General features: G+C 40.3%; 1 long non-coding RNA gene across 1 annotated transcript; it reads right to left on the reverse strand.

Annotated features, from left to right (window-relative positions):
* Window positions 1-2505: 2505 nt before the first annotated feature.
* LOC114636222 lies at window positions 2506-9246 on the reverse strand. Its single transcript, XR_003713594.1, has 3 exons — window positions 9105-9246; window positions 8795-8984; window positions 2506-2954 (listed from the first exon to the last, which is right to left on the reverse strand). It is a non-coding gene; the product is annotated as an uncharacterized LOC114636222 (long non-coding RNA).
* Between the last annotated feature and the right edge of the window lie 2664 nt (window positions 9247-11910).

Raw genomic sequence — 11910 nt, forward strand, 5'->3', positions numbered from 1 at the left:
TACTGGTAGGATGAGCTACATGTAATGAATTTGCCCCAGGTGGCTTGTCTCATCACATGGCACCCAATCTGCCTTCTGTAGTGGGTCAGATGTTGAGTCACAGCAATAGCAACATTGTCTCTGATTTTGAAGAAGAAGAAGAAGAGGAGGAGGAGGAGGAGGAGGAGGAGGAGGAGGAGGAGGAGGAGGACAAACAGCAACAATTCCCTAGGAACTTGGGTATATACTGGTCCATCATCCTTGTCCCATGGTACCACTTTCATAATCCACTCTTCATACACCACAGTCACTAAGCACATAGCTGGATAGATTCTGTTAGCTTAGCTCTGCAATCCTGTGTCTCAATCAGTGCCCAACCAACTGAGAACTACTCTCGTTACTACTCAGGGTCATGCTCATGGTGGGAAATAGAAGTCTTTCTGTCCTCACCTGGCTTTAGTTTTGGGAAAAATCTATGTGCTTGGTCATTAGTGAGGGCTCTCTGTTTGTGTGACTACCTTACATCACTCTGCACATGTGTATTTGGATATTTTGAGTAGGGATTTACTACCCCTCACCTAGCAACTACAAATCTCCAGTGCTATTGTACAATACCTTGAGAAGTCCCTGAGACTGAAGATCTTAAATGGTGATTATCAGGGTCCTGTGAAGTTCATGAGGCTGTAAAAATCAGATGGTATTTATTTGGATCACATGCCCACCAATGTTTCCTAAGGCCCTCCTGGGTAGACAGTGACTTTAAATCTACATTTCTAACCATGATAGATCATCATATGGACTTGGGGCTGACATGTGTGCCAACACATTGATAATTTTGCTCTTTGTAAGAGAATGATCTGGGGAGGAACATGTTTTCAGATATGACACCATGCCAACCAGTGAAGTCAGTATTACAGACCTGGACTCACTGCTTCAGTGTGCATATCTGTGGTAGTTTGACTAAAAATAGCCCACATAAGCTCGTATATTTGAATGCTTAGTCACAAAGGAGTGGAACTCACTGCTCAGGTTAGAGTAATTAGCGGGTGGCCTTGTTGAAGGAAGTATGTCACTGAGGCCTGGGCTTTGAGGGTTCAAAACCCCATGCCAGACTCAGTCACTCATTCTTTGAACCTGCAGATCAGGATGTAGTTCTCAGCTACTGGTCCAGGGCCATGTATGCCCCACCATGATAATAATGGACTAAACCTCTGAAACTATAGCTAAGCCCTCAGTTAAATACTTTCTTTTATATGAGCTGTCTCAATTAAATGGCTCCTTTTACAGCAACAGAACAGTGACTAAGACAGTATCTAATAGAATGATGGAGTACATGTGTATTAACAGGTACATGTGAGAGCCGGGCAGTGGTGGCGCACGCCTTTAATCCCAACACTTGGGAGGCAGAGACAAGCGGATTTCTGAGTTCGAGGCCAGCCTGGTCTACAGAGTGAGTTCCAGGATAACCAGGACTACACAGAGAAACCCTGTCTCGAAAAAACAAAACAAAAACAAAAACAAAAACAAAAACAAAAACAAAAAAACAGGTACATGTGAAGCCCTCTGCTTGAGTTCGTTAGGTATACAGTTATCCTCAAGCCCAAAGGCTCGCTGCAAGGCTGCTAGGCCCCTTCTGTTCTTTCCACTTCATTCTTCAGCCTCAATGAACGGTAAATATTCAGCACAGGTATCTGGGTCACTTTAGAACAGTTTATCTCTGCTGTTTGGCCTTGAGATCCACTAAGTTTAACAATGATCATCTGTGTGACTATTGGTTTGGAACTGTCCGCTGAAGCCTGGGTTCCTTGGGTTCACAACTGAAGACAATGAATTCCTCTCCCCTTGAAACCGTCAGCATAGTTCAGGAAGAAAGGATAAGAGGAAGACATGAGCATGGAAAAGTGACTCGGCTGGGTGAATACTCAAGTTAGAAAGGAGGTTAGAATGAGGATATGATAGTTTGAATATGTCCTCCATAGACTAAAGACTTTGAATACTTATCTCCAGGTGGTGGCACTGTTTGGAGAAGTTAAGGAGGATCTAGCCTTTGGAGGAAGTAAGTCACTGGATGGCCAGAACTCAGAGGAAGGGTTCTGAATGGTAAGGCATCCCGTGGGAGGAAAGGGGATTGAGGTATAAATAAGACAAGAAATAAATGCAAAAAGCACTCACTTGGATCAGGAGTTCCTGCATGGCTGATGATTTATGATAACCGTGTTTTACAAGTATATACTATTTGTAGGGAGAAAATGAGTCAAGGTCAGCAGAAAGCTAAATCAGACAATGTTCGCAAAGCAAACACAAAATATCACCAACACAGATGCTTTAGGACTGATAACCACAGACCTGGGAGGAAATCAAGTCCCCAGAAACTACAACATTGACTCTTCCTCCCTCTCTCCCAATTTCATGATTTTTTTTTTTTACTTTACATCTCACTTACTGATCTACTACCAGTCATCCCCTCCCACAATCATTCCCCCATACCTCCTGCCCTTCTCCTCTGGGTGGGTAGTCCACCCCCTCCCTCCCCCCACCTGGTATCCTCACCAAACCTGGCACTTCAAGTGTCTGAGAGGTAGGCGCTTCCTCTCTCACTGAGGCCAGACAAGGCAGTCTAGTTAGAAGAACATATCCCACAAACAGGCAACAGATATTGTGATAGCCCTCCACTCCAGTTGTTCAGGAACCACATGAAAGTCAAGCTACACTTATGCTACATATGTACAGGGAGGCCTAGATCCAGCCTGTATATGCTCTTTGGTTGGTGATTCAGACTCTTGAGAGTCCCAAGGCTGCAGGTTAGTTGACTTTTTTGTCTTCCTGTGGAATTCCCATCCCCTTCAGGGCCAACAATCCTTCCTTCTATTCTTCCATAAGAATCCCCAATCTCCATCCACTGATTGGCTGTAGATGTCTGTATCTGTCTGAGTCAGCTTCTGTCTGGAGCTTCTCAGAGGACAACATGCTCCTGTCTGCAAGCATAACAGAGTTTCATTAATAGTGCTAAGGGTTAGTGCTTGCCCATGGGATGGTCTCAAGTTGGGCCAGTTACTGGTTGGCCATTCCCTCAGTCTCTGTTCCCTCTCCTATGCCTGCAGTACTTGTAGACAGAATAAATTTTGGGTAGACAAAAAGTTTTGTGGTTGGGTTGGTGTCTCTATCACTCCACTGAGGTTCCTGTCTGGACAGGAGGTGGCCTCTTTCAGATTCCCACTGGGGATATCTCAGTGTAGTAAGTCACTGCTAAGGTCATCCTCATTGATTCTCGGACATCTCCCTTGTTCCAGGTCATGTCTCATCATGGAGACACCCCTGCCTCCTCAACCCCATCAGTTGCAGATTTCCATTCATTTTTATGGCCATCTAGCAATTTCTCCTGTCCTTCCCACACCTGATCCTGAATCCCCCATTCCTCCTCTCTCCCAGTTTCCTCCTTCCATCTGCTCCTTATGACTATTTTATTCCTCCTTCTAAGTGATATTCAAGCATCCTTGCTTGGGCCTTCCTAATTGTTTAGTTTCTTTGGGTCTGTGGAGTGTAACATGGTACTTATATTTTATGGCTAATATCCACTTATAAGTGAGTACATATCATGAATGTCTGTTTAAGACTGGATTACCTCACTCAGGATGATATTCTCAAATTCCATCCATTTACCTGCAAAATTCGTGATGTCTTCGTTTTTAATACCTGACCATGGTGTAGCTGTGCTACCTTTTATCTACTCTTCAGTTGAGGAATATCTACGTTGTTCCCAGTTTCTGGCTACTACAAAAAAAGGGGCTATGAACATAGTTGAGCAAATGTCTTTGTGAAATGTTGGAGCATCTTTTAGGTAGTGGGATATCTGGGTCTTCAGGTAGAACTATTTCCAGTTTTCTCAGGAACTGCCAGATTTATTTCCAAAGTAGTTGTACTAGTTTGCAATCCCACTAGCAATGAAGAAGTGTTTCTCTTTCGCCACATCCTTCCCAGCATCTGCTGTCACCTGATCATAGCCATTCTGACTGGTCTGAGGTGGAATCTGAGTGTTGTTTTGATTTGCATTTCCCTAATGACTAAGGACTTTGAAAATTTGTTTAAGTGTGTCACAGCCATCGAGATTTTTTTTTACTGGGAATTCTCGGTTTAGATCTGTAGCCTATTTTTAATTGGGTCATTTGAGTTGTTCATGTCTAACTTCTTGAGTTCTTTGTAAATTTTGGGCATTAGCCTTCTGTCAGATGTAGGGTTGGTGAAAATCCTTTTCCAACTTGTGGACTGCCAATTTGTCCTATTAACAGTGTCATTTGCCTTACAAAACTTTGCAGTTTCATGAGGTCCCATTTATCAATTACAACTTTGACTCTTTAAGACATTGGCTACAGCCCCAGAATAGCATTGCTAAGTCTGTTCCTGTATAAGGACACAAAGCTAATATTTCCTTTGTCCTTTCATCTGAGCCTCTGAGAAAACCTTGGGTATGTCTGGTTCCCAACAACTGGAGGTAGACTTTGAAAGTTTAAAGAATTGAGCCATTTTCATTTCCATTTCCAGTTTGTGTGTGTGTGTGTGTGTGTGTGTGTGTGTGTGTGTTTCAAGAGGTGAACTCTCAGCATCCTGCTCCAGCTACCATGCCTGCCTACTGTGTCTGCCCTGTCATTATGGGAACTAACCCTTTGGAACTATAAATCAAAATAAACTCTCCTATAAGTTGCCTCGGTCAAGGTGTATTATTGGAGCAACAGAAAAGTAATACAGAAGCTGGTATCAGAGAATTGGCTGTTGTTGTGAGGAACCTGGCCATATTGGGGTTTTAGAGAAATGTGGAAGACTCTGAGACACTGGATTGGATAATAAGTTGGATTTCATGAGCAAACTTAATAGGCCACATTTGCGTAACCTGGAAAGCAGTTCTAGGACCAAAGCAGACAAACAAGACCTGACTCTCAGAAGATTCAGAGGGAATCAAGAAGTTTAGCTGTAACTAGGATAGAGACCAGCCCTTTGATAGTTGAAAAATTTATCTGTCTTTATTCTGTCTGTCCTAAAAAAATTTGTCTGATACCAAATTAAAAGGAAATGGGTTAATTTCTTTGGTGGAGGAAATTTCTAGACAAAATATATCCAATAAAATAGACTTTAACCCAAAAGTTATCAAGTGAGATGGGGAAGGACACTTGATATTTATCAAAGGAAAAATACACCAAGTGAAAGTCTCAATACTGAGCATCTATACCCCAAATGCAAGGGTACCCAATTCATAAAAGAAAGTTTACTAGAGTTCAAAACACACATTGAACCACACACAATAATAGTGGGAGACCCCACTCTCACTAATGAACAGGTTACTGAAACAGAAACTGAACAGAGACACAGTGAAACGAATAGAGATTGTGAACCAAATGGATTTAATAGATATCTACAGAATATTTCACCCTAAAACAAAAGAACATGCCTTCTTCTTAGCACCTCAAAGTACCTTCTCCAAAAATGAGCATATAATCAGTCACAAAACAAGCCTCAATCATTACAAGATTAAAATAATCCCATGCATCCTACGAGATCACCATGGGCTAAGGCTGGTCTTCAATAACAACAAAAACAACAGAAAGGTTACCTACACAGGGAAGCTGAACAACACTCAATGATAACTTGATCATGGAAGAAATTAAAGACTTTAGAATTTTATGAAAATGAAGGCACATCATACTAAAACTTATGGAACACAATGAAAGCAGTGCTAAGAGGAAAACTCATAGCCCTAAGTGCCTAGAAAAAGAAACTGGAGAGAGCATACACTAGCAGCTTGACAGCACACCTGAAAGCTCTAGAAGAAAAAGAAGCAAAATACACCCAAGAGGAATAGATGGCAGAAAATAATCAAACTCAGGGCTGAAATCAACCAAGTAGAAACAACAACAACAAAAAAAAAACTATACAAAGAATCAACAAAACCAGCAGCTGGTTCTTTGAGAAAATTAACAAGATAAATAAACCCTTAGCCAGACTAACTAGAGGGCACAGAGACAGTATTCAAATTAATAAAATTAGAAATGAAAAGGGAGACATAACAACAGAAACCGAGGAAATTTTAAAAAATCATCAAATCCTACTACAAAAGCCCATACTCAGCCAAATTGGAAAATCTGGATGAAATAGGCAATTTTCTAGACAGATACCAGGTACCAAAGTTAAATCAGGATCAGGTAAACCATCTAAACAGTCTCACAACCCCTAAAGAAATAGCAGCAGTTGTTAAAAGTCTCTTAACCAAAAAAAAAAAAAAAAGCCCAGGGTCATATGGCTTTAGTGCAAAATTCTACCAGACCTTCAAAAAAGAGCTAATACCAACACTCCTCAAACTATTGTATAAAATAGAAACAGAAGGTACACTACCTAATTCATTCTATGAAGGCACAATTACTCTAATACCTAAACCACACAAAGACCCAACCAAAAAAGAAACCTTCAGACCAATTTCACTTATGAATATCAATGCAAAAATATGCAATAAAATTCTCACAAACTGAATCTAAGAACACATCAAAACCATCATTCACCACAATCAAGTAGGCTTCATCCCAAGGATGCAAGGTTGGTTCAATATATGAAGATCCGTTAAAGTAATCCACTACATAAACAAACTCAAAGGAAAAAAATGACATGATCATATGACTAAATGATGAAAAAGCATTTGACAAAATACAACACCACTTCATGTTAAAAGTACTGGATAGATCAGGAATTTAAGGCCCATACTTAAACATAATAAAAGCAGTATTCAGCAAACCAACAGCCAGTATCAAATTAAATGGAGACATACTTGAAGCAATCCCACTAAAATTGGGGACAAGATAAGGATGCCCACTCTCCCTGCATCTATTCAATATAGTGCTCAAAGTTCTAGCTAGAGCAATAAGACAACAAAAGGAGATCAAGGGAATACAAATTGGCAAAAAAAAAATAATAAGTCAAGGTATTACTATTTGCAGACAAAATAGTATTAATCTGTGATGTGATTGTTACTAATGGCTGTTAGACAGGTCTACATGGGGAAAAATGTAGCCAATGATTATTACTCCTCCAAGAGTTTTGCTTCAGTTCCAGCCTCCAGTTCTGTCCTGCTTTAGTTCTTGCCTTCCTTTCAGGGTGGACAGTGACCTGAGATATGTAAGATTAAATAACCTTTTCTTCTCCCTCAGTGCTTTTGCTCCTGATGCCTTATCACAGAAATAAACGTTAACTAAGACAGGATATTACAGCAGTCAGCATGCACCTTATACATGATGAGATGCTCACGTGTGAGAATATATTTTATTGTTAGTGGTGCATAGATGTATTATCAACTTTGCTCCAATATGTATGCCATGTACAAGGCATTTACACGACCTTTTAAGTCTGGATCACTCATAATGTAATTGATACTATCCATTACATTAACAAGGAATAAAACTGAAAACATGAATGATGAAGGCATTCATGTAGATAAAGAAATAGCATTTGTGGCTTTCGCATACACATTCATAATTAACAATCACAGAGAACTAGGAACAGATAAAATTTCCATCTAAATAAGATATATACTAGACCAAATTTAACATTATATATAACAATGAAAACCTAGAAGTCTCATGAGTTGAATTTTAAATCAGAAAAAAAGACAGCAATATCTCTTCTTTCCGTAGAATGTTCAGGTTTCTATGTAAAGCCCTAATTATTGCAGTAAGGCCAGGAAGTAAATTAAAGTCCCTCATATTAGGGAGAATTGTAAGTGGCATTCAGGTAACACAAAAAAATTAATCATTTTTCAAGAATGTCTTCATTGAACTAATCAAAATTTACAACAAAGTGGTTCAAGATTTTGACTCATTTACATACCTTCTGCTTCTATAAATGCATGTGGTAAACACTGAAATTTTAAATTAAAAAATATATCAGTTTCAGGCTGGAAGGTGGCTTAGCAGTTAAGAGTACTGACTGCTCTTCCAGAGGTTCTGAGTTCAATTCCCAGCAACCACATGGTGGCTCACAAACATCTGATCTGATGCCCTCTTCTGGTGTGTCTAAAGACAACAACAGTGTCCTCATACAGATAATATAAATAAATAAACCTTTTAAAAATTTACTCTCTGGGCTGGAGAGATGGCTCAGAGGTTAAGAGAATGTTCTTTTAGAGGTCCTGAGTTTTCTCCAATTCCTCTCATGCCTCCTCAGACTCCCTCCAGAATTCATGACCTCTTCTTTAATTATTATTAAAAAAATTATTATTAAAAAAATTATTAAAAAAATATTTTCAAAACCATGTCAATAGCTTCCCTACCAGAGAGTTCCTTCCAATGCAAGTGTGTTGATTGTAAGTCTTCTATTTCAAGAAAGCTACATAAATAACATGCAGTACAAGCTGGGGGCTCAAGAGACAATGCTGGGACATCACTTACATGAGGATCTCGTTTTGCATTTTGGAATCTGATTTTTGAACATTACTTTTGCTTCTTTGTTTTCAGTAGAGAAGATGAACGCTCATGATGCAAGTGGGAATATGGTAGCATTTAATAAAGGAAAAGGGGGAAGGCAGAAGATACACAAGATTAGGACCCAAACCTGACTGATGAGACAGCATTATGCCTTCCCCATTATTGGAGGCAGGAGAAGAGACTGTCAGCTAAAGTATACATCAAGGTTTAGAGAAAACAAGATGATTGGCTATAGAAGACCTTTCCACCACAGCGCCCAGGTGTTTCCCTACACTCAAATCACATTTTCTCCCTGAATGTTTTCTGAAAATGGTTATCCACTAACTATAGCCCCCAGATTTTTCTTTCAAAATCACCTGAGATCCTTGGACTTATTCCAGGACTCTGTCACAATGAAAGAAGCATTGCTTTCTCTCCCAGCTGTATGTTGGGTCTGTCTTTGACTGTACTGAGCTTCAAACAGCAGGACACCAAGAAGCACAAGGACCAAGATTGACACACCCATCCTGATGAGATTCTCCATTGTATAATCCTGGGGCTGTGAGACTAGAGAAAAAGAGGTCACAGAGGTCAAGGTAGATGAAAATCAGCCCAGGGGTTTGCTTCACCTGGACAGTACTCAATCTTCTGTATTGAGTCCTATTGCTAAAAATTCTCTTTACTTACCTGTCTTGGGGTCTGATATGTTTGTTGATGGCCCGAGGAGCTGATCTGTTTCTAAGAACCAAAAGAAAAGCGTAGAATGTGTGAAACACCTGAAACCCAAGCATTTCTCCTCAGTCCTATGTTTCTATTTTCTTCCTTCCTCCTTCCCCTACACCATTATTTTAACAGAAACGACATTTAAAGAAAAGCTTAGACAGGTGTGGTGGCCCATGCCTTTAATCCCAGAACTTTGGAGGCAGAGGCAGACAGATCTCTGTGAGGTGGAGGCCAGCCTGATCTATATAGTGGGTTCCAGGTCAACCAGGGCTACATAGTTAGACCCTCTCTGAAAAGCTCCTCTCTCTCTTCTCTCTCCCTCTTTCTCTTTCTCTCTCTTCTCCTCCCCCCCTCTCTTTTCCCTTCCCTCCCTTCTCCCTCTCTTCCCCTTCCTTCCTCCCTACTCCCTCCCTCTCTCTCTCTCTCTCTCTCTCTCTCTCTCTCTCTCTCTCTCTCTCCTTCCCTCCCTCCCTCCCCCCTCTCTCTTTAAAACATCAAATCCACTGGCCTCTTCTTGGTTTTGATTTTTCATTTCACCATGCATTTGGCTTATAGCTAGTTCTTCCCATGTTGTCTATGATATTGAAGTTTCTGAAATTTATTCATCATTTCTTAATTGTCTCCTTTCTGTTCCTTCAATGGAGGTGTTTCTAGTACACCTCAGGTGGTCTTCTGCCTTTTTCCTTTTTAGTTATCTAGCTTGGTGAATTTCTTCGATCTTTTGATCTGTATCAACATTCCAGCCCTCTTGGGAATTCCCTGTTGGGTTTTCTATCCAATCTCAAACTTATCTCAAAGCTATTGTCTTCGGCTCCAACATGATGTCTCTGCCCAGGGACATCTTCATTTGTTTGTTCTCTTAACTTTCAATGCTGCTACCAGCACTGCCCTCACCCTTTCCATACTTTGCCTATATCTAGCCAATCATCTTTCCTTCCCTTCCCTTTCTAGCCATTCTCTTCTGTTCTTCCATCCCCCGGGCACTCAGCACTTCTCCATGTGGGCTCAGCAGGCTGAGCACTCGAATGGACCACTGTCATGCCTCATCATTCATTTAGAAATAAACATTTCTCTCACTGCCATAGGACTCTCTTTCCTCCAAAAGCCAGATGAGAATCTGAATTTTGTGTTCCCTGCCTGTGGTACGTTTATAAAAACGTTGTGGAGATGGCTCTACCCCCATGAAGTTTTCAGATAACATTTAGCTGATTTTAGTTTCAAATGCCTCTGATCATTGCAGATAATTATTTCTGTCATGGGGTGGGAAGTAGAGGGAAATGGTTGCATTTAGGTGGTAGAACTGGAGTCAAGGTAAATAGGAAGGAGTCTCTTTTTAGACAAGCAAATATGGAGTTTTGTATGTTTTGCATGGTTGAGAACATTGTTCTGCTCCATTTCAAGTCGGGGTTACCTGGACTCCTGATGGCTGGGCTAGGTAATGTGTTGACTAAACCTATTGCCTGGGGACCTTAGGTCTTCTGAAAATCATATGGACTTAGACTATAACCTCTTAGTTGTGAAGCCTTCAGAGGCCTTTCCTGAGTCTGTTGCTTCCTACAGTACCACAGGACTCAGAGAGGACATTGCAGTTAGGGCTTAGGTTCAGATGTTAGGACACAAAGACTTTCAGGATATAGAGGTTCATGTTAATTAGAAACATCTTTTCTCTCTTGTTCAAATGATCTGAAAGTACGTTAACTATTCATGTTTGATAAGCATCTTTATACCATTTAGGAATCCATATGCTTTCTTTATTGATATCTCACCATCTGTTAAAGTAGAACCTTTGAATCTTATGTCATGGCCCTATTGGGCTATCTGGAGAAATGTATTCACTCTGTCCATGTAAATGGTTTTAAATGAATAAAAAACCTCATAGGAAATGATAATAAAATGCAATGACCACAATCTTAAAAGACAAACTTGTGATGTGATAATATATGATTTATTAATGATTATTATTAAAGAACATTGGTGTGTTCAATAAGTCCTTCAGATTCAGCATAGTCATGAACATCAACTTTTTCATGATTCAATGTAGTTATAACATGACATGAATGTATCAGTGATATTTTATTAGAAGCAGAGGGAGATGTAGCTCAGTGGTAGAGTGGTGGCCCACTGACACAAGACACAAGACCCTGAAATCTGTTAGATGCACTGCCCCCCAAAAGTTATAAGAAAATATCTGATTTCTAATGACAATATTTATCACCTACACTGATTATTTTTGTAGCCTGTTGTTTACCATCATTTGTGTAAAGAAAATTCTGAATTTCAACAATAGGTAATGGAAAATTACAACTCTTCCCACCCAAGTTTCTGAGATCCATGAATTCTACCAATGTGCTGTTTGAAGATTGGCCAACCCCAAGTTGGTGGTCTTGTTCTGAACTGCTGAGGCTGGCTCACTTCCATGTTTATTGTCTAGAACAAGGAAGGAAAAGAGAGAAGTCAAGGGCAAGGGATTGAGTCATGTTTGTGATTTCTTCCACTGACTTTGAACTTAGTCCTATGGCTATACAGTTCTTCAAAAGAAAGTAGGCTGGGCCTGCGAGTGCGTGCGTGTGTGCGTGCGTGTGTGCGTGTGTGCGTGTGTGTGTGTGTGTGTGTGTGTGTGTACTCATGAGTATAACTATGAGACCTTGTGCTCAGCTGAAGCTGAGGTGTTTAATTGTGAAGAAGAGGAAGGATCGACTAGATAGATTCTTACTCCTTACTACATGATGAATATAGGATTCCCCAAAGTATGCCAGAAATCCAATTTCCT

The sequence above is a fragment of the Grammomys surdaster genome, unplaced genomic scaffold (assembly GCF_004785775.1).
Source record: "Grammomys surdaster isolate TR1022 unplaced genomic scaffold, NIH_TR_1.0 123017, whole genome shotgun sequence".
In the NCBI taxonomy this organism is placed as follows: Eukaryota; Metazoa; Chordata; class Mammalia; order Rodentia; family Muridae; genus Grammomys; species Grammomys surdaster.